The following is a 20,095-nucleotide window of genomic DNA, read 5'->3' as shown; positions in this document are numbered from 1 at the left end:
TTGAAAGTTGCTGTAGGATCAAAAAAAGCGTCTCATCTGATTTCAGTCAAAATGGTAAATCAGTCTCCAGCATTTCGACATGCTGCCACATCTTTTCATTCTTTCTTACCCGGCTTTGATGAACAGCAATCTAGTGTATTTGCAAACACAACACATTGGGCCCAGAGAGCTGTAATTGGAGAAGCTGTCAAGCCAGCCGAGAGGAAGGCTGAAGTTGTCTTCAAACAACAATTTAGCGGCTCTCTTCCAGACAGATGCAGCTGAACACCTGTCAGAGGATAACTGTTCATTTGATGTGAATGCTTTCTGCAGTGTGTTAAAAGCTGATGCTATTCACATGCACACCAATTTGGTATGTGCTGTTGCCTGGAGTTATGGACAGGGAGGTGATAGCTAACTGTTATGGCTGTCTAATATCCCAACCATGCACATACTGTATTAACAGATTCCTTCAGTCCATGCTTTTCCATGCGATTATACACACTGGTGATGATGCAGGTCTACAGGTTAAAAAAACAGACCTGGTCCATGTTTGAATCAGCAAATCGTCTGGGAAAACATGGACGGTAAATGTGCTTTCCATGGAGAAATCATATACACACAACTTTACCTCAGCCACACTTCTGCTGCTTAATCCACTTAATGTACCTGACGATGCACCTGGACCAAATCAGTGTTATCACCTTCTACTCACACACACACACACACGCATACAGAGCACAAAGACCATTGTCAGGGCAGTTGTCGGACATCAACGTAAATTAGCACACAGAGCAGTTTAAGGGCTTCATTAGCATCCAGAGCTTCTATAATTAAATGTGTGTGAGTGGCTGGCCTGTCAGATGACATCATGTACTGACTGTTTTTAAAACTCATCGCCTTAATAAGACTATTCACTACAACTGATATGTGATAATAGCATTTGCACCATTTCTCTGTAGATAGCTCTGTGTGGTTAACTCCCTAATGACTTTACATACAGAGTAATCATGAACAACCGGTAGTACTGTAGTATTGCAGTAATGCGATTAAACACAATATTATTAAGGAATATGCACCATGAGCACATAGCATGAACTAATGGTGTGAATTCCCTTCCAACTGTTTAATTAACCAAATTATCTAAAACAACTGACACATAGTCAGCCTGTGACTTTTGGGCCCCAAGAGCAGTTTTTCTGGTTGGTAATCCAGCCGTGATGTTCAAATGTTAGCATGTCAACATAGTCATCATTAGCTGTTTGGCCCACAGTATGAACTGCTAGTACAATGAAGGTTACATGAATATGAACATGTAATATGTAGCAGTAGATGAGACTCGTCTTTTAGTTGTAGTCCCTGTCGTAAAAATAATCGAAGCACGGTAGGAGATATGACGATCGACTGTACACATTTGTCTACCGTCAGAGATTTTGTCATACTGTGTATACCGTGGTAACTCTTCTTTTAACATCTCTGGTTGTATTAAGCCACTGTGTGCAGTGTTTCAAGTCAAAGAGCAGGAAAGGTTAATGGTTTTATTGCCATATTTTTTATTTCAATGTGATGAAACAGCGTAATGTGTAAAAACAGACATTCCTGTCTGGTTATTTTATTCATAAACTATTTCTCAACTAATGTGTCATAAAACCTATTATATCAGGATAAATATTGTATACTGTGTGAGGATTTGAAAATGGAAACCTTAAAAATATGGTTTCTTCCTATTTTCAAAGCAGCCTGGAAGTCCAACAATGTCATAAATCTTTGAAATTGTTATGTTCAATGACATCACAAGGGTTTAACAATCAATAATAATCCACTTGTTTTCACTTCTTACAAGTCATTAAAAATTGTAAATTGTATTCACATTTTGGTCTCCCACCAGCAAGTTCTGTTACACTTTGTCAACAACAGCTCCTCAGTCTTAGATAACATTCCTCCACTAAAAACAAGATGCCATCAGTACGTCCTCTTTAAGGATGAAAGAATTCAAGAATGAAAGAAAACATTTTAACAGCTAAATAAAAAAAAGCTAGAATTTCAGAGTGTCTGATAATCACCAGCTAATGAAAGACATATGATCTCATATTTAAAAGACTGAAGATGTAAGCCCTAAATATATCTCTGAACTCCTCTGAGCGAGCCCATATAATCCCAGATTTTTATTTAGTACTTATCAGTTGCACTGGGAAGACCTCATCCCCTGCTGTTTTCTGCAAAACTGACTGCTGATCAAATTAAGGTCATCAGTTCCCTGCAATTCTCTTGTCCTGTCCTCATATTGATATTTGTGCCAGTTGAGGCTGATCCTTCCATCGTACCAAACTGTTTTCCAGTTATTTTAACATCATACCAACAGTTTTAGGTCTGCTAGTATTCAGATACATTATACTGTACATTATATGCCTAATTTGATATTTACATATTTACAAATTAAGAGTAAAAGGAAGTTTTTATAATCTTTTACCCCCATTTTCTAAAATTGAAGTCGACAAGCAACATCCTCTATCATTAGGTTTAGGGTTAGGGTTAGGGCATTAGGGTTAGGGTGTCTTCTATCTAAAATAAGCAACAACAACAAAAAAACTCCTCCCAAAGAACCTTTAACATAGAGAAAAAGTAAGAAAACATCAGGAAGAGCAACAGAGGAGGGATTCCTCTTCCAGGACAGACAGACATGCAACAGATGTTGTATGTACAGAATTGACCAAAATAGCAAACGACAACAGAATTATATACAGATGGATCTTATATGAAGAATGTGATGGGAGCATTCACATTAAACAATAGACATCAAGTGACTGTAGAGAGAGCGGGGTACATAACTGGCATCTCCTTGTTTTTGTCTGATAGATATATATCCAGCTCACCCTGCCAGTAATCAATCAATCAATCAATCTTTATTTATATAGCGCCAAATCACAACAGAAGTCATCTCAAGGCACTTTTCACATAGAGCAGGTCAAGAACGTACTCTTTAATTTACAGAGACCCAACAATTCCCCCATGAGCAAGCACTTGGCGACAGCAGTAAGGAAAAACTCCCCTTTAACGGGTAGAAACCTCAAGCAGACCCCGGCTCTTGGTGGGCGGCCATCTGCTTTGACCGGTTGGGTTGAGAGAGAGAAAGAGAGAAGGAAAGGGGGAGGGGGGACAGAAGAAAAACAATCACAACAACAACAACAACAACAACAACAACAACAACAAGTAAATCTAAGTGATATTTATAAATTGTCTTCTTTGCATGAAAAACTGAAAAAAAAAAAATTCAGCCAAATAGAAGTTGCCCTCATTCAACTTTATTAACACATTAAGCTTGTTTCTGAGGCCTAATTCAGAATGACACACTAAAATACTTGTTTATTCAGGCTTTTGTGCTCATCTCAGGAGTATTGCTAAACTTAGATCCATCCTGAGTTTCAGCGATACAAAGGATTACACGCCTTTATCTCTTCTTGCCTTAACTGCTGCAGTGCCCTGTTTGTTTGCCTTAACCAAAAAGAGAACGCCTCCAGTGTGGTGAGAGTGCTGAAGCAAGGCTTTTACCTACAACAAAGAGAGAGGCCAAATATCTTCCTCTCTTCACTGATGGGCTTCACTGATTTTTGTAGTGATTATGTGCTAATGTTTTCCTGGCTTGGCTCCGGGTTATCTCTCTGAACTTTTGACTGCTTAACAGACTACATATTGCATGACTGACCTGACTGTGACTGTGTCCAGGATAAAGACTAAAGGTGACTGAGCTTTGGCCATCATGTGGCTTTGGATTGGCCGTCCTGAACAACTCACAACAGCTGGCAGTGTCACTATCTTCCTCTATAAATCTCTACCTGACATTTACTTTATCTGAAAGCCTTGAAATCTTGTTTTCTTTTGTTAACTAATGTGTTATAATGTTACCTCGTCTGATACTTAATTGTATCTTCCTACATTATTTTTTTTCACTCACTCTTTCTTGTATTATTTGTTACAGACGCTCTTATTCTCCTTTCATCCTTTGTATTGATCTATGTCATCTTTTATTTCTCTTTAGTGAAGCACTACAAATGTTGTTTGACAAAAATAATCTTACATCTGCTTATGTTTTTGGGAGCTTTCAATCGTGTTTCACGCTCTTCTGCAGTGGATGGAATTTTGATGTAGTTGAAAGCTCTGGAAAATACTAGTAAGTGGGAGAATATAATTGTTTTTTATCCGAGTGGTGTTTGTTTTATTATTTTATGTCATGTTTCAAACAAATCCTTTTATGCTCTTAGTTTCTACTCGTATTCTGATATTTCTACCGTGCTCTCACATTATTTTTGGCATCTTGTTGAACTGTGAACTGGAAAACATGCTGATGAAGTGTTAAATCACAGGACACACCCTGTGAAAGTCCTACAAATGCGGGCAGTTAAATGGAGCTGATTTTTATTTTTCCACATCCAGGTAGCCTGGGGGCATGCACCACAGCTCACTACAGCTGTCAGAGTTTACAACAGCATTTCTGTCTCCAACAAGCTCCACAAATGACAGGATATGATTAGCTTTAGACTAAAGACAGTAAGGTTAGGGTCAGGACCACCCTGGGAGTTGTATCCAGCCTGAGAGGCAGTGTTGCCTTAGAGGCTAAATTCAGGGAAACAGAGCCCCCTATTGTGGTTATGAGATTTGCCCATTATAGTCACAAACAATACATCCTGGTACATGCAGGCACTGTGAGACAAGCTTTCTGAACCAAGTTCTGTGTCAGTGTCAATGTCACCCAAGTGCCTGTACTGTTAATGGACTACACAGACCACCAGGACTGACTGAAGGTCTACATAATTAGCAGGAAAATAATCTATTAATATTCCTGCCTTTTGGAAAGAACATTGAGAAAAATTTAGCATATTTATCATCCACCAAATAACTGTTATTTGAATTTAATTATAATCTATTGAGCAAATTCACGCTGGTCACTGCTGCCTGACAGAGTGTTATTAAAATAACACACTAACAAAAATCTATACAGTGGATTGGATTCTTAATTCGTGCTAATAGTTACAAAAAATTCCTACTAGCCAGCAGACTAGTTTAGACTCTCGCTTTTAGGAAAAATGTAAGTAACGAGTTTGCTCCAGATGGGCCGTCAGGCTATGTAGAGGTCACATCTGAGTCAGTGAGGAATGTCTAATGTGAGCACTGACTCAGGCCTCGTAATAGGGATGATGGATGCCAGTGCTAAGTACATTTCAGTGGCACTTACATGCATGTTGGGAAATCCCAGAATCCTATAAATCAATGGAATCTCAACGAGGGGTCTGATACGACCAGGGGTTTGAATTCCAGTTGTCCGTTAAAGGTTTCCACGGTTTAAATTTTAGGAGTTAAGAATTTAATTCACAATACAATTCCTTATTATTCCACAGAACGAATAAGAATGACTAATTTAACAACTAAAATCTTCCCATATTAATTTGTCGATATTAAAATTAAAAAAACAACTCAGTCAAACACCAAATATATTCCTGTTGTTGTGACTGAGTACTTTCAGGGGTGTCAGTCTGTTAAATCAGCTGCCAAACCTGCTATTAAAAGCTGCTGACTCAAACTGAACAAATTCATTAGTAGTCTTTTAGAGAGTTTAATGGTGATAAATGCTTTTTTCCCACCAAAAGAAAAGTAAAATCATGGGGTAAATTTGAAATTTCTTTATACATATTTTGCTCTTTATATGGTCATCAAATCATCAGATGGTCAAACAACATATAGAAAAATTCATTAAATTCAATCCAAAATGTAATAAAAACTACTGTTAATCTTAAGAAAAAAAAACACTCAATTTTACTGGCCTGTCATGTCACTTTATCAAAACTAGTAACAACGCTGTTGCTATACAACTGCCCAGATGTGGAAATCCCCACCCATCTGGCTCTCCATGCAGGTCAAACCCAGCACTGAACAGCCTGATTTACCGCCACCGTTTGACCCAAACCTGCCACCACGACCACACGAGCTGTCCTGTCTGAGATTAGAAAGACAAACTCTCAACCCACAATCTGACAGAGGCTGTGGTCTGATTACCAGCCCCTAAACACAGCAGGCCGACAGACAGTGAATGAATCTGAATTCACACAAGACAAAGCAAGGAAGCGAAAAAATTGTTGAATTGTTCATGTACATGTAGTGTAAAGTAAGAAAAGTGAGTTGAAAATGTTCTCTGATTGATGCTACAAGAGATGTGGGGACATGGATGAGAAAAAATGACCAAGATGGAGCCAGAGAGAGAGAGAGAGAGAGACAGACAGAGAGGGAAAGAGAGAGAGAGAGAGAGAGAGAGAGAGAGAGAGAGAGAGAGAGAGAGAGAGAGAGAAGAAAATCAGTCGGAACGGATCAGCATCGCTTCATTCTGCTACCGTCTCTCTCTAGGTCTCTTTGACTCTTCCTCTCTCTTTCGCGCTGATGAAGAAACCACAAAGACTGAAATAGAACACTAAACCACGCCATAAATTCTTCAACTTTTTTTTCTCCAGCAATATACTATTACATAAGCCAAAATATTCACACATCAAGTTTACTAGATAGCCACTGATATATGAGAACACAAAATGACATTTTGACCAAAGACAAATCACCACACAAGAAGAGAAAACCTTTGCCGACAATTAAAAATTGAACCCAAGTTGTTTTTTGTGTGTTTTTCAGCAGCTACGCGGTGACCGTAATCCAAATATTGGCTGACTAAAGATTAAAAAGCGGGTAAATTATTTACAAAAACCCCCAGTCACTCATTTCTGCTAAAAACGTCTAATATTTATACTTCCATTGAAGTTTCCGTTTCAGGCTTCCCTGCTGTCAGCTGCACGAGGACAAGATGCTGCAGTCCCTCACATCCACCAACCACCGGTGGAAAGACAAAATTAATTAGGAATCATTTCATTTCTCAGGGTTAGGGTTTTCAAGAATTCACACAGGTTCGCATGTCTAAAGACTCACCCGAGAAGCGGCTGCAGAAAGCCTCGTGTGTAATAAAGTTGCTGACTAGCATCTCACCCGAATGTTTCCTCACTTTGACCGTAAAATAGCCCAACTCAGTGCCCGCGTGCCCTCTGTCAGCACCTGGCCACTTTGAGGCTGCTAGTAACTACGCATCTCCTATCAGAACAGCTTCGAAATTATGAAGACTCCCGCTCAACACTATAAACATGTAGCTTAATAATAAAGCCCATCTAAACAGTTGTTTATTGTGGTCTAAAACCGCCGGTAAAGACAGTGAAAGCAGTGTGGAGCCACTTACCGCTGTGTGCTGAGGACGGAGCTTTAACAAGAGCAACCAACAGTGAATCCAACGGAGACGGACTGCTGCTCTCTCTGCCTGTCCCCTCTTTCCCGTACTCACTGCCTCTCTCTCCCCCTCTCCCTCCACCGCTCTCTCTCTCTCTCTCTCTCTCTGTCTCTCTCTCGTGCAATCCCTGCCTCTCTCTACCAACCCCCCGTCCCACAGCCCCCTCCCTCACCAAATCAACAAATTGAAGAGTTGAAATGGCCGCTGATTGGTCATTACAGTACCGTCGGCAATTAAATGGACACACGCGCGCGCCCACACACACACACACGCACACACACGCACACACACGCACACACACATAGACCGTTCACTCAATCTTCATCCCAGCTCCACCCAACAGACACATTTCAATCAGCCCTTATTTTCAGAGGCCAATTGGCTGCTTCTTTAAAGGAGAACTCTGGGTTATTTTAGGACCTTTCAGAAGCAAGAACACATGAAATACAGCCTGTGTTGTTTCTGATTGGACTGTGATAACAGAGGCAGGGAGATCAGAGTCAACACAGGGATCCCACCAACACCTACAGCCTGCAGGTGTCACAGCTGAAGGTAGTTGTTCTAGCCTATAGTCTACAGTAGGCCTATAGACTCTTGAGGACAGCCATACTAAAAAGTGGCAAAGTTATATGGCCACTTAAAAATGCACTACCCTACGTATCTAAATTGTCTCCAAGCTCACTGTTTGTATTTTGAAATGTAATAAAAATTTTATATCAACAATGGATCAAGTAGCTATTCAGAATCATGGCCGGATTAGGCCATATTCAGACCAAATCAGGCGGTGCAGCAGAAACGCTGGTCCTCCCATTCATTTGAATGGGGGTAGTGCATTTCGGCACTAGTGCGTTTTGGCAGCTGCGGCGCCGCACCACACTGCAGCCGGAAAGTTGAGCCAGAATCAACTTTTGGAGAAACGCAATATGACATCACTGCAGCTGAAGGCTGCAGTGGCCAATCAGATTGATCAGAGCTGTAAACTCTGCCGTGAGGGAGCACAAAGACGCTGCTAGGAGGAGGGGAAGACATTTCTCTTTATTTGATAATGTTAAAAGTAGAGTAATTAAGTAAGTAAGTAAAGTTAGGCTTTGCTGTCGGCTTCCTGACTCATTTTAAAAAAGGCGAGAGAAAGAGAGAGAGAAAGAGAGAGAGAGGAGAGCAACTGTGGCCAAGCGAGCTGGAGATTGAATGGTAGTGAGAAAGCCGGTGAATCAGATCAATAAAATGTTATTTTCTGGTTGTTTCACAGCAGTTAACTTCTAGAGCACAAATAAACACGCCTACACTGCCGCACCGCCTGACTTGGTCTGAATACGGCTTTCGACTGTGAAAGGGCTCCAGGCAGTGACGGATACAGAATGTGGCTAATGACGGGACCTGGAAAAATCTGGATGGGCCTGAGTTTTTTTAAGCTTAGATTTGTATAAAAATGATAAGGGGGGAAAACTGGCGGACCAGTAGTGAATTTTAGTATGCTTAGTACTCATATCAGAATACCACACCCATATCAATGCGTCAGTCAGATGAATGGCTATCTATAAATAAAAGAGGAAACAACACAATAATAAACACTGCATAACCCTGGTAACGAGAGCAGCTACAAACACAAATTGAGCAATGAATATGTTACAATTCAGAACTTCCTCACAGAAACCACAATCATAACATGCCACGACGGGCCAGAATAAAAATAACATTGGCTTACCTGAGGCTACTATTCCTACACAAGGCCGAGTCTTCTGGGCTTTGAGTTGAAAAGGTTGATTATGTCATTGCAATCCAAAGTGTCAATTAGTTCTGTTTCAAAAGACAAAGGGCCCTATCTTACACAAAGCGACGCCAAGTGCAACGCAAGTGTCTTTGTTAGTTTAAGAGCGACGCAGTTGTCATTTTCCCCTCCAGCACCCACGTTGTTTAAATAGCAAATGCACTTGCGCCCATCAGAGCGCCCATGGGCGTGTTGGTCTTTGAGGTGTGGTCAGGCACATTGTTGGTGCATTGCTATCTTGAGACAGCAGAGTGATTGCACTATTGACCAACAACAACCTGGTCTGAAGTCAATGGCGCAGTGTTTCACTATTATTTTAAGGGCACATTATCAAGACAGTAATATGCACCACACACACGGATGTGCAGCAGCACACAAACATGCAAAAGATGACAAATAAAAGGATTACAATGAGAAAGATTATTATTGTGTCCATCAACATATTTTAAAAAATACATGTCATAATGCTTAGTCATAATATTTATCAGAATTAACTCATCACAGTGATGATGGATGAAAATGTCTAATTATTTGACCAAATCATGGCAAAACACGTAGGTATTTCAACAGACAGACAACAACGGGTCAGACACAGATGGACTTTCCTGCTGCATCAATACATGATGACATGAGGAACACACGAGGAAATAAATGAGGTGAAAACAATGATTAAACTAAGGAAGGAAATAAATCTGCACAGCTTCTAGCTGCTGCCAGCAGCAGGATCAGAACCTTGGAGAGCTGATCAAGTCCTGATAACTGTGTTAATGATTCTTTACATGATTAAAATTAATGATTTAATTTCTGAACAATATTTAACAAATATTCTTTAACATTTTTGAGATTACAGTGATCAGGTTTCCATATGTTCAGCAGTTAAAACCCTGCTGATTTGATCTGTTACTCCATGACTGAACAAAACGAGTTTAAAGAAACTAAAGCTGTCATTTCAATTTTTCAATTATAAATAGTTTGAGGTGCTTTATACTGTAAATATGTTATTTACTTATGTTTTATTTGCAATGTAATATCTCTTGTGTTATTGTTTCTTGTACAATAAAGTGACTATAGTGAATTGTTTCTGAACAAATACATGTTTGTTACATTATTGTACCACAGTCTGTTTTTACCAGACCCTCACTTTCATTTAGAGTATTAGCATGGACAAATCCATCAACAATTAATCATCACATGAAGTCTTAATGAAGCTAAAAAAAAAGAAAGAATTATGACTTTTTAGAGTTGTAAGAATTTATTTGGCTCAAGAATAAATATATACAGAAGGTTGGATTACAAGTCACAAATATAAATGAAGAGCTTAATAGAGAGTAATTTAATATGGCAGATATGTAGTTTGATATGGTGACTATAGATACTTCACAGGTGGTCTTCAGCTGATGCAGGGGCATCCTTTGTCTCTGTGGCCTCTGGAAAAAATACATTTAAAATCTCGAATCCCCGTATTGAATCCTTACATGCCAACAGAAAAATAAAAAGTGACTGTTTGGAAACATTAATAATACACAGATGTTGCCTGTATTGTTATGTTATAAATAGTTTGTTACTTTTCTGTTTTCAGAGAGCAGCACTGACAGTTTGACCAGAACTGACGCTCATGTCAAATAGATTAACTGGATGAACAATATTCATATTTTCTATGTATGACTTCAGTGTAACAACCACCTCTTAGACAGCAGTGGAATCAGTGCATGTCATGCTTCCGGCTGATCTGTGTCTACAATGACTCCTGAGTGGTCGAGGCTGGTACAGCAGACTGTAAACCAGGTTGATGTGGATCATCTGGCCTTCTGGATCAAAGCTGTGGCATCCTAAACCCTGATAACACTCATTTTATTACCATGGCCCTCTGAACTTTTGGGATGGAGCTGTAGCCTTTGGCCTCTTTCTGTATCTGAAATATGATCTCATGTCTACTAGCAAATAAGTGTTATTATCAGGTCACACAAATGATATGTCTGCTAATACAGCACTGCTTCTCACTGATGTATTCAACAACTACACACAAAGTTAATTATTTTACTTATTGGCACAAGATATATTAAAAAGATCATAGAAATACTCCCCCGAGTATCCTTCAAACAATGTTTCCCCCGGCCTGATGCTTGGCACACAAAGTTTATCAAGTGAGACCCTTAAGACAGGTTACTAATGGTGGGTAAAATTACATATTTTCATCAACAGTATGGTGACTGAATTGAGACCTTTATTTATCTGAAATGTTATCTTTGCTTATGAAAAAGTTTGACATCAGTGACTATTTTTAGTCAGTTAACTCCATCTTTACAGATCCTACTGCTGCAGGTGTCAAACTTATGTAAATTAACCTTTTTGTGCTGGAAATAAACATTAAGGTTTACTCTCCTCCAACTAGACCTCTGTGGTAGCTTATAGTTATTCTGAATTACATTAGTGAAAGAGAAAGGTATAGACAGTTTCCTTACATAACATGGCCAGGAAAAGTACAATACTGATACAAACTGATACATACCTACAAGCTTTTTATTTCATAGATGGCTATTAGATGTCTTGTGGCATAAAATAGCCACACAACAGTCTACTTCACAGAAAATGGCAGGAAAGAGTTTGATTGCTGAAACAATCCTGACCCTGATCCTTAATGTCTAGAGTTGGTGGCATGATATCCAGCTCACTGTCTAGTGCCACTTCAGACTGCACAACCTCTCCAGTTATGGATTCACTACTCTCTTTCATTTCAGCTCTTTAACAACTGTCAGTGCCCCTGTGGCCTGAACACCCTCAGAATCAGTTCTCAGACGGTTCCTGCAGTTTGATGTTGATACTGCATTAACTGCACTGGTGAAAGGGTTTGTGTTGTTGTTGTGGTGGTTGTTAGGGTATTTTCTCTTTGTGTCTTTGTCTGGATGTTCATCTTTCCAAAGATAACAGCCTGCAGAGAGTTAGCACACAGCTATGAGTCTGCTGCTCTCCTAATGGATTGTACAGGTATCTGCTTATGCTATTGACAAAAAATCCTGAGCACACATCCAATGGAAGAACAACACTGACTTGCAAATTCATAAGATTTCATGAGGGAATGAACAAATTTGTAAGTCAGATGTAGGATTTGCTTATTTCTCAACTTACATTTTCTTTTGAACAAATACAAGAGAGAAAACATCTGTGAATGAGGATGATTGCTTAGTTAAATCTTTATTAAATCCTGAGGGGCAGTTGTATTGAAAGCCATTGTACAGGGAACAAAAAATATCATCAGCAATATTGAACAAAGACAGGAAAAAAATTCTGTTGGAAAATAGATGGACAAGATCTTTGAATATATCACTTTAATAATTGAATATTTGTAGAAAAAAGTTTTGCAGAATTTGAACATGGAAGTTCATTCTTGACCTTTCGGGGGAGTATATGTAACAAAATAACATAAGATCAAAGGTCTACTTTCTAGCAGCTTCATTCAGCTTTCATCCTCGGTTTTCATTTGCAGGATGAAAAGTGACATATGCTTGAATGCTCAGAAAGCTATTAAGTGGAACTTTTGAGCTTAGATGACTTTGTTACATATTTATGCTTCATTCATGTCATTTAATTCAGGCCATAATTATGAGCAGCCGAGTCAGAAAAACCGTTTAAGTCAGCCTCCTAGTTGTAATTGAAAGTAGGAGATATCAAGAATTTTTCACTTGGTGAAAAGAACTACAGGAGCAACAACAGCAGACTGCTGGCACTATGGCTGCAAAGTCTTCTTCACTGACAGTTGCATCTAAGTAAAATCCAATATTAATGCTACAGTAATAATACATACGCTTGAGCTAATTAAAAAGGAGCTTTACACTGTCTGTCTGTTTGTTTGTGCTTTCACTGCCACAAATACTTAATACAAGAAAAACAGCTAATTCATGTCCATACTAAGCCAGGTAAATTGGTATAAACTGATTCTTTTTCTAGATAAAAACTGACCTTTTCCAAAACAGACTCAGTGTTTGGTGGGAAAACTGAGCTTTTGCATGTGGCTGTGTGGCAGTAAAGTTAAAGACTCTTGTTGCCTCAACCCTTCTATGTGAGCATTCATTTTAAATGTCAGTATAGTCGAAAACACAGCACAACTTTTGTTATCAACCTGGATTTCTGCTGATTTTGTAAGACGACGTGATTATACAACAATGATTTAATCACTGCAGTGCAGCAGCTTGAATATGACTTCTGGTTAACACCATTTATGAGACGTGATTAAATCACTATCTCACTGAGAAGAGTAACAGACTGTCTGTAGCTGCCCGGCACAGGTGGGGCTGTGTGGCAGCAAAGTTCAGAAGACAACTTTCTGTCATCTAATTTTCATGATCTCTCATTTTCAATGTAGATGTAGATGATGATACAATGCAGCTGTTGTCGTTAACTTGTATTTATGTTGATTTTGTCACCAAGTTGTGAATATAACATCGAGAATTGGTCCAACTGTCCAACTGCTCACTAAATGTTGGCTTTGATGCAGTCATTGTTGTTCGCTAACTTAAAGAATGTGAAGAAGAAGAGATTTAGGCATCATATGTTGTTATGTAAGGTGTGGGCAGAGCTCTCAACTGAAATGACTTGAAAAAAGTGTGGATGCAACCAAAAAGGCATTTTCAAAGTTAGATGCTGAAGTGTAAATGCTTTCTAAGGCTATTTAAATGGTGTGACTCAAGCACTCGGGTACTTTCTGGGAATAATGCGTGAAAACTCCAAAGTCAGAGTAACATAATATTTTCCTGTCCTTCCTGGTCTACTGACATTGAATGAGGAATAGTAGAATCTGGAGTATAATTGCTTAAGTGCTCTCTTTTGCAAGACATTTTTTGTATTTACCATTTCTACCTTAAAAGTACATTAATCACAAGGTACACATCTGCTCTCACGAGGACCATTATGTGCCTGTACATCTGTGAAGAAATAGACTTTTCAGGACAAAACGGTATATCTGTTGCTCTAGTTTTGAGTGTATACTGAGTGCGTAAAGGAAGACCAACTAAAACTACAGTCTGAAATGATGGTAAGCCTCCTGTAAAACTGTCTAATACTTACATTCTTCTAACTCTTCCTGATGATGCAGTTGGCACTAATTACAAAAAAACTAACAAATCACAGAAAGAAACAATACTCTGGGTCACACCAGTCATATGTGTTATCTAAATTCTGATTAGAGTTCTATTTCTGCCATGCAGTCTTGCCAGTTGTCTCACTTGCTCTCTGAATAATGACATGGTTTGGCTCAACCACTGACATCACTTACTGCCGCATGACAAGCTCTGCCTCTGAGAAATATTCATAACCCTAAAACAACACTGATTCAAAGCAGTGCCTTCAGCATGATTTTTGCCATCATCACAGCCAAAAATGCTCAATTTTTTTGATGGATTTTGTAAATCATTTGCTTTTTCTTTGTATTTTCTTTCTGTGTCTTTTCAGATGTTAATTTAAGGGCTTTGGTAAAAATACATGTATAATATAATAACATATAATTTTTTTCCAAACCAAATTCTCTTTTACTCATGTCTTTCCTTTGACTTTATATGCATTTGCGCTGCTTCTAAAATTTGCGTTGTGTTCTGCTGAACACATAGTGAGAGTCTTGACAGCTGGGGATGGGGACTTACTACATTTGGTGTCCACACACTATATGTGGACACGTTTCATACATGTTCTCCAGAAATTGAAATGATGACTTACTTTTTTCTTGTATTTAGCAGAAGAAGTCTGTCTGTCTAATACACATCTACTAATTGGTCAATTGTCTTCTTCTGAGACTTTGATCCAGATGGAAGACAGACAACACTTGGTATACCACAGACCCAACAAACAATAAAATGGGATTTGATTTGTTTTCATATCTGAAAGGCTTATCTGAAAATAGTTATTATTATTATTTATTAGTTAATGCCAAAGTGAAGGAAAAGCAGGAGCAAACCTAAAGAGCAAGAACTTCAGGTTTGAGGAAAACAACCATGTTTTTTTGCCTTGTAAAGCCAACTATGTGTATTTTTAAATTCTGTTTCTGTTAAAGCCACTGGAAACCCAAATCTACAACAGCCTTCTAACTGTGTCCTTTATGGTCTTATGTAAATAATAGTGAGCATCTCAAAAGTATTAGAGATTAGTTTCAATCCAAATTTGAAATATTATTTTGCTAATATAGTAATGTATTACTAAAATACGTTTTTGAAAACCTTCCTGATATTGGGTTTGAATTGGGCGTGGTTATGCTCGGACATTTATTATGAAAATTCCACAATAAATTCCACAAACCAATTATAAATGACGCAACGTGCTGATGTAAGCGTATTGTCTCATTTCCCGTTGCCGGAGTTTCTGTGTCATTGGTAGCATTTCTGCATCTCAACCCAGTTAATTTAGCTATATTCTTCATTACTGCAGGTAATTACCTGCTGTACATTTAAATGTACACTAGTTCTGCTCAAGCACTCTTAGCTCTCTCCTTCCTTTAGTGACTTTCTTGCTAATCACACAGTTGTTTACACACTTTTCAGATCGGCTAGTTACTTTAGCTTAGCAGTTAGCGATGGCGTCCCTCTCCTGCTCTCTCTTGCTTGGTGTGTCTTATATTCAGCTACTCCTCTGCCTCATTTAGTGATATTGGTAATGTAAGAAATGTAGTATATTTTCTGTGTTGGAGGTGAGGCTCAATGAGTTCCGCACCATGGAAACCCAGTCATTAGCTACTGTAGTTAGCCAGCCCCAGCAGTCAATCAAAACGTGATCTGCCATGCCTACACAGTTTTGAGAAATGGTTTAAACAACAAAATTAGCTGTTTTTTTAGGTTTTCTAATAGTTAATGTTTATTTTCACTCAGATTTATGTGGATGCTTAATCAGACATTCAACTTTCATGTCATATATGCATTTTTACTATTTCAAGCAAAATTTTCAGAGGCTTTAGAATATTATAAAGCAATGTCAGGCTTTGAGTGGCTTTAAAATTTAATCATGTCACATGTTTTTGTGAGTTAAAGCCAGCCACCTACAGTGGCTGCAAGTATCACAGGACGTAAACATTTTACATAAGATGCATTGAAAATGGCTATTGTTTCTTTCACTAATTCAGTCCGTCTGTGAATATTTGAGAGGATTCTCTCAGGCTTAGCGCAGGAATCTCTAATCCGCCTTAAATCAGTTACACCATATTGGCTGGCTGGCTCTGGCAGTGCTGTTTACTGTGGCTTGCCAAGACAAAGTGAAAAACTGGAGCTATGACTGCATAAGGATCTTGGGATTGAGGCAGGAAAATTTGCTGTTCAATTGAGCTCTTTCAGTGGATATATGAACATGGGGGTGGGCATTTTCCACAGCATGATGGCACACTTTCAGTAAATCTTTTCCTTAAAAATTAAATTGAGAATTGTGACACTGTTGGTATCCATCGATACCCATTCATTCTTTGTTTTTTTCATTTTATTCAGTCAGGAAAGTTGTTGAAGAACATCTTCTCCTCTGTGGGGACCACTATGTTCTGCAAGGTGGTGGTCATGTGACAGACAGCAACAGCTGAAGGCATCCTAAGACTACTTTTTGGTAGCCTTGCTAACTAGGCTTATGTTACTAACCGTGCACTCACACCCAAGATTGATAAGTGACAAAAGCAGCCAGCAGTCATTCATTTCCAATGAAAGCTGGTGATCAAAGGCTTCAGATGCCTTGGTAGCAGCAAGCTGTGTAATGCCAGTGCCAGTGCTGACCAGTTGAAGTTGACCAGAATTTAACTTTATGCAAATTAGCAGCGACGCTGCTGAAGCAGCAACCAATTGCAGATCGGGATTTGATTTTCTTTCCACAGCAACTGCTGTACTCAAGTTCCTGGCAAACATCATGTCTCAACAGGCTTTACACGCCCACATTACAACACCCCCTGACCTAAACCTTCGTAAAGATAACTCCCAATACAGAAAGAAAGAAAGGAAGAAAGTAAGAAAGAAAGAAAGTAAAAAAATGGAAGAAACCTCAGAAGGGCAATAGAATAAACCTTAAATAATAATTGTAGAAATTGGCTTATATTAGGCCTAATACATATTAGAAACTGAATAGCCATAGGAATATGCTATTCTTTAATAATGTATGTATAGACAGCCTTTTATTATTATTATTACTAATGTATTAATATTAGGCTACTTCTACAATTATTGTTCTAGATGTATTCTATAAGTAGCCTATAATGCCAGTGGAGAAGCTTGCTAACACTAGTGCTTGCTTGGCTACCTCCATCGGTCATGTGACTCCCATTGTACAAGTTATAATGGAGAGACTGACCAAGTAGTGCTGCCATATGGCCTCTACTTATTATTCATTTGCCAAGGAAGGGGTCATCTGTAACTTAAGGGACAACATGAGATAGCAGTAAGAGAGTTAGGTGACCAATCAAAATATTAGGGCAGATTTTTTTTGTTAAGCTTGCACTATTTGTTTATTGGTTAAAAAGTATAAAAAGTCAGAGTAAGACCACATCTTTGTCTTCTGCAGAGCAGAGACGAGCCCCCACCGCTGCCAAGGGGTTCTTGTCTTATGCAGCAAACAGCACCAGCGGGGGCACTGTGGCCTGTTTGTATTGTTTGATTCCTCCCTCTTGGTACCCCCTTCATCGGGCCCCCGCCACCCACAACAGCAAGCCAACCACAAATGTCTGTCCCTGACTGACTGACTGACTGACTCAATGAGTGATGAAGTTACATCATTGGTTGGTGAATGTCACGTGACTTATGTGTTTTTGTTTTTAATGTAGCTAGGCAGTAAAATGGAGAGAAAGTACAATTTGAGTGTCTGCAAGGATCGAGAGAATTAGAAAAGTTGAACTCCTTACATCTTCTTTTTGTCTTGCTCATCCTTTCAACACAACCGCGATGATGATGGAAAGGATGAAGCTAAAATTACTCCTAGCACTACTAGCCTGACTGTGGTTAACAACGAGGCTAGCATCAACCAAAGCATAGCTTCCAAACCCTTTGCCATGAAAAGCACATATTTTGTTCTATGGAGGATGGTGAAATACACAAACGGACTACACTAAACTACCACAGGCTGAGAAGGGTCTACTGCCTATTATAGTTTGGTGTGCAGGCCGGAGATGAGGAGGGGTGGGGGTGGGGGGTATGTATGAGGTAGTAGGCTTATCTTGGACTTTCAGCTACTTGTCCTCACAGCTCTGATGGAGCTCAGGATTCATCCATAAACATATAACGTGTATAAATGTATAAACCTGAATCTGTGTGTAACAGCTGACCTGTAGATGTGTAGCAGAACATAGAACATTAATTACCATCAGATCCTGATCGATCCAGTGTAAATGAAGTTACTGCTGCTGTGCTGCATGTGTAAATGCACACAGCCTCTTTCTCAGTTTAGAGACACACTTATTGTTTCAGCTGCTGTGTGATGCTGCAGCCAGCTGTGGGTAACAAACAGAACATCAGTACTGATGTTTCTGCAAAATCCAGGATGCATTCAGTGACACCTAAACAACAGAAGATTCAGACATTGAGAGAAGAAGATTCAGACATTAATCTAACACATTTCAGACCTGCCTGAGTCACATTAATAGCTGTAGCCTATTTTGATGGACATTTCAGTAGATTATGTTATAGATGCGAAATACTAGAGAAGTAAAAGAAGTAAAATATATGAAAGTTGGTTTGTGATTGTGGAGACCTGTGGGTGTGCACACCTCTGTTAATTAAAAACACAGAATTTGAGGCTTTTGTGCTCTCTGCAGTTCTCATTATGGACCAACCTGTGTGCTGAAATGTGGAGAAAAGCCTGAAACACTGGAAACCTCTCTGCTCACTCAAACAGACACAAAACAAGAGCAAATTGCACTCTGCAAAACTTTACGGGTGTGTTTGTGCCAGCATATCATTAATGCAAAATCTTTTGTGAATAGGACCTTAAAACAGGGCAGATTACGGGTGCAAATGCTGCGCAATTCATGGCAATTCATGGCAATTCATGGCAATATATGGTGCTATTAGTGAGCGCAATCCATTCTTTGTGGATTTGGACCTTAGTCTTTATTAACTTACATTTTGGTTATGAAGAAATCAGTCAGAATATTGCTTATGCTTACTGCATCTTGACACCCGTCTGTGTCACTGCCTGTGTCCACTTTGTATTTGAATAGGCCTTGCAGTGTTGTAGACCGCCATGTCTATTTTATGTTTAAGTTATTCCTGTGTAAGAAAGACATGGTACTGAGACAGATGCTGTCTATCAGCAGTGGTGCTGAACCATTTGTCAACCGATGCACATAGAGTGCTGCACGCTGTCCTCGGTGAAAAATTTGAATGCGACTGGCAACCTGTTTTCTTTTTTTGTTCTTCAGAACAAGCTTGTCTGACAAAGTGGCTTCACTGTATGTTTTCTTAGACATAGGCTTGCTTGGCTCAATAAGTGACAATTTGTGATTATGGATAGGTTATATCAGCTATTTTACAGGTGTGAATTTTTAAATGACTTTACATGAAGTACTTGAGAATGCTTTGTGCTGAGAGTCTAGCTCCACCCCCGCCTAGTGTCTTTTATTCACTGTAGAAATTCATAATGTAAAATTGATGCCGGCAGATACACTCGCCAACATGTGAATAAAGGGAGTACTGGCATTTATTTTTTTCCATTTCAAGCACTGCCTGACAGTGTTTCCCTGTTGAGTTGTGGTGGAAGTATAGTAATAAAAAGAGGGATTTTGGCACTAAAAAGACTGTGACGTTGAAAGATATCTACTTGATTTGACTCATTTGGACGCTGAAGCTTCATATTAGCTTCAGATAAATTTTTAAATACATTTTTACACAGAAGGAGGACTGTGGATTTTGTCCTCCATCACTTACATTGTAAGTGCATCATGAAGGGATCTTATAATGGTCAGTATGAACAGGACTTCACAGGAAAATTGTGAACTTGTGTTTTAATGTGTTGCCTATCTACACATCCAGCGGCCTTTAAGGCAACATTAGCATTCATTTTTAGTTGCATTTGTGTCCATCTGATAAAATAAGCGGTCA

At 39.0% G+C, this 20,095-nt stretch overlaps 1 protein-coding gene across 1 annotated transcript in view; it reads right to left on the bottom strand.

The window, feature by feature from the left end:
• Positions 1-7,361, bottom strand: part of LOC137193599 (cadherin-6-like) — an 82,785-nt gene extending 75,424 nt beyond the window's left edge. The window contains exon 1 of the mRNA XM_067604825.1: positions 7,241-7,361. The gene's annotated coding sequence lies outside the window, so the exon portion shown is untranslated. The remainder of the gene's footprint in view (positions 1-7,240) is intronic.
• Positions 7,362-20,095: the final 12,734 nt, after the last annotated feature.

This window comes from Thunnus thynnus, chromosome 12 (genome assembly GCF_963924715.1).
Source record: "Thunnus thynnus chromosome 12, fThuThy2.1, whole genome shotgun sequence".
Classification (NCBI taxonomy): Eukaryota; Metazoa; Chordata; class Actinopteri; order Scombriformes; family Scombridae; genus Thunnus; species Thunnus thynnus.
This window is presented reverse-complemented; position numbering and strand designations above follow the sequence as displayed.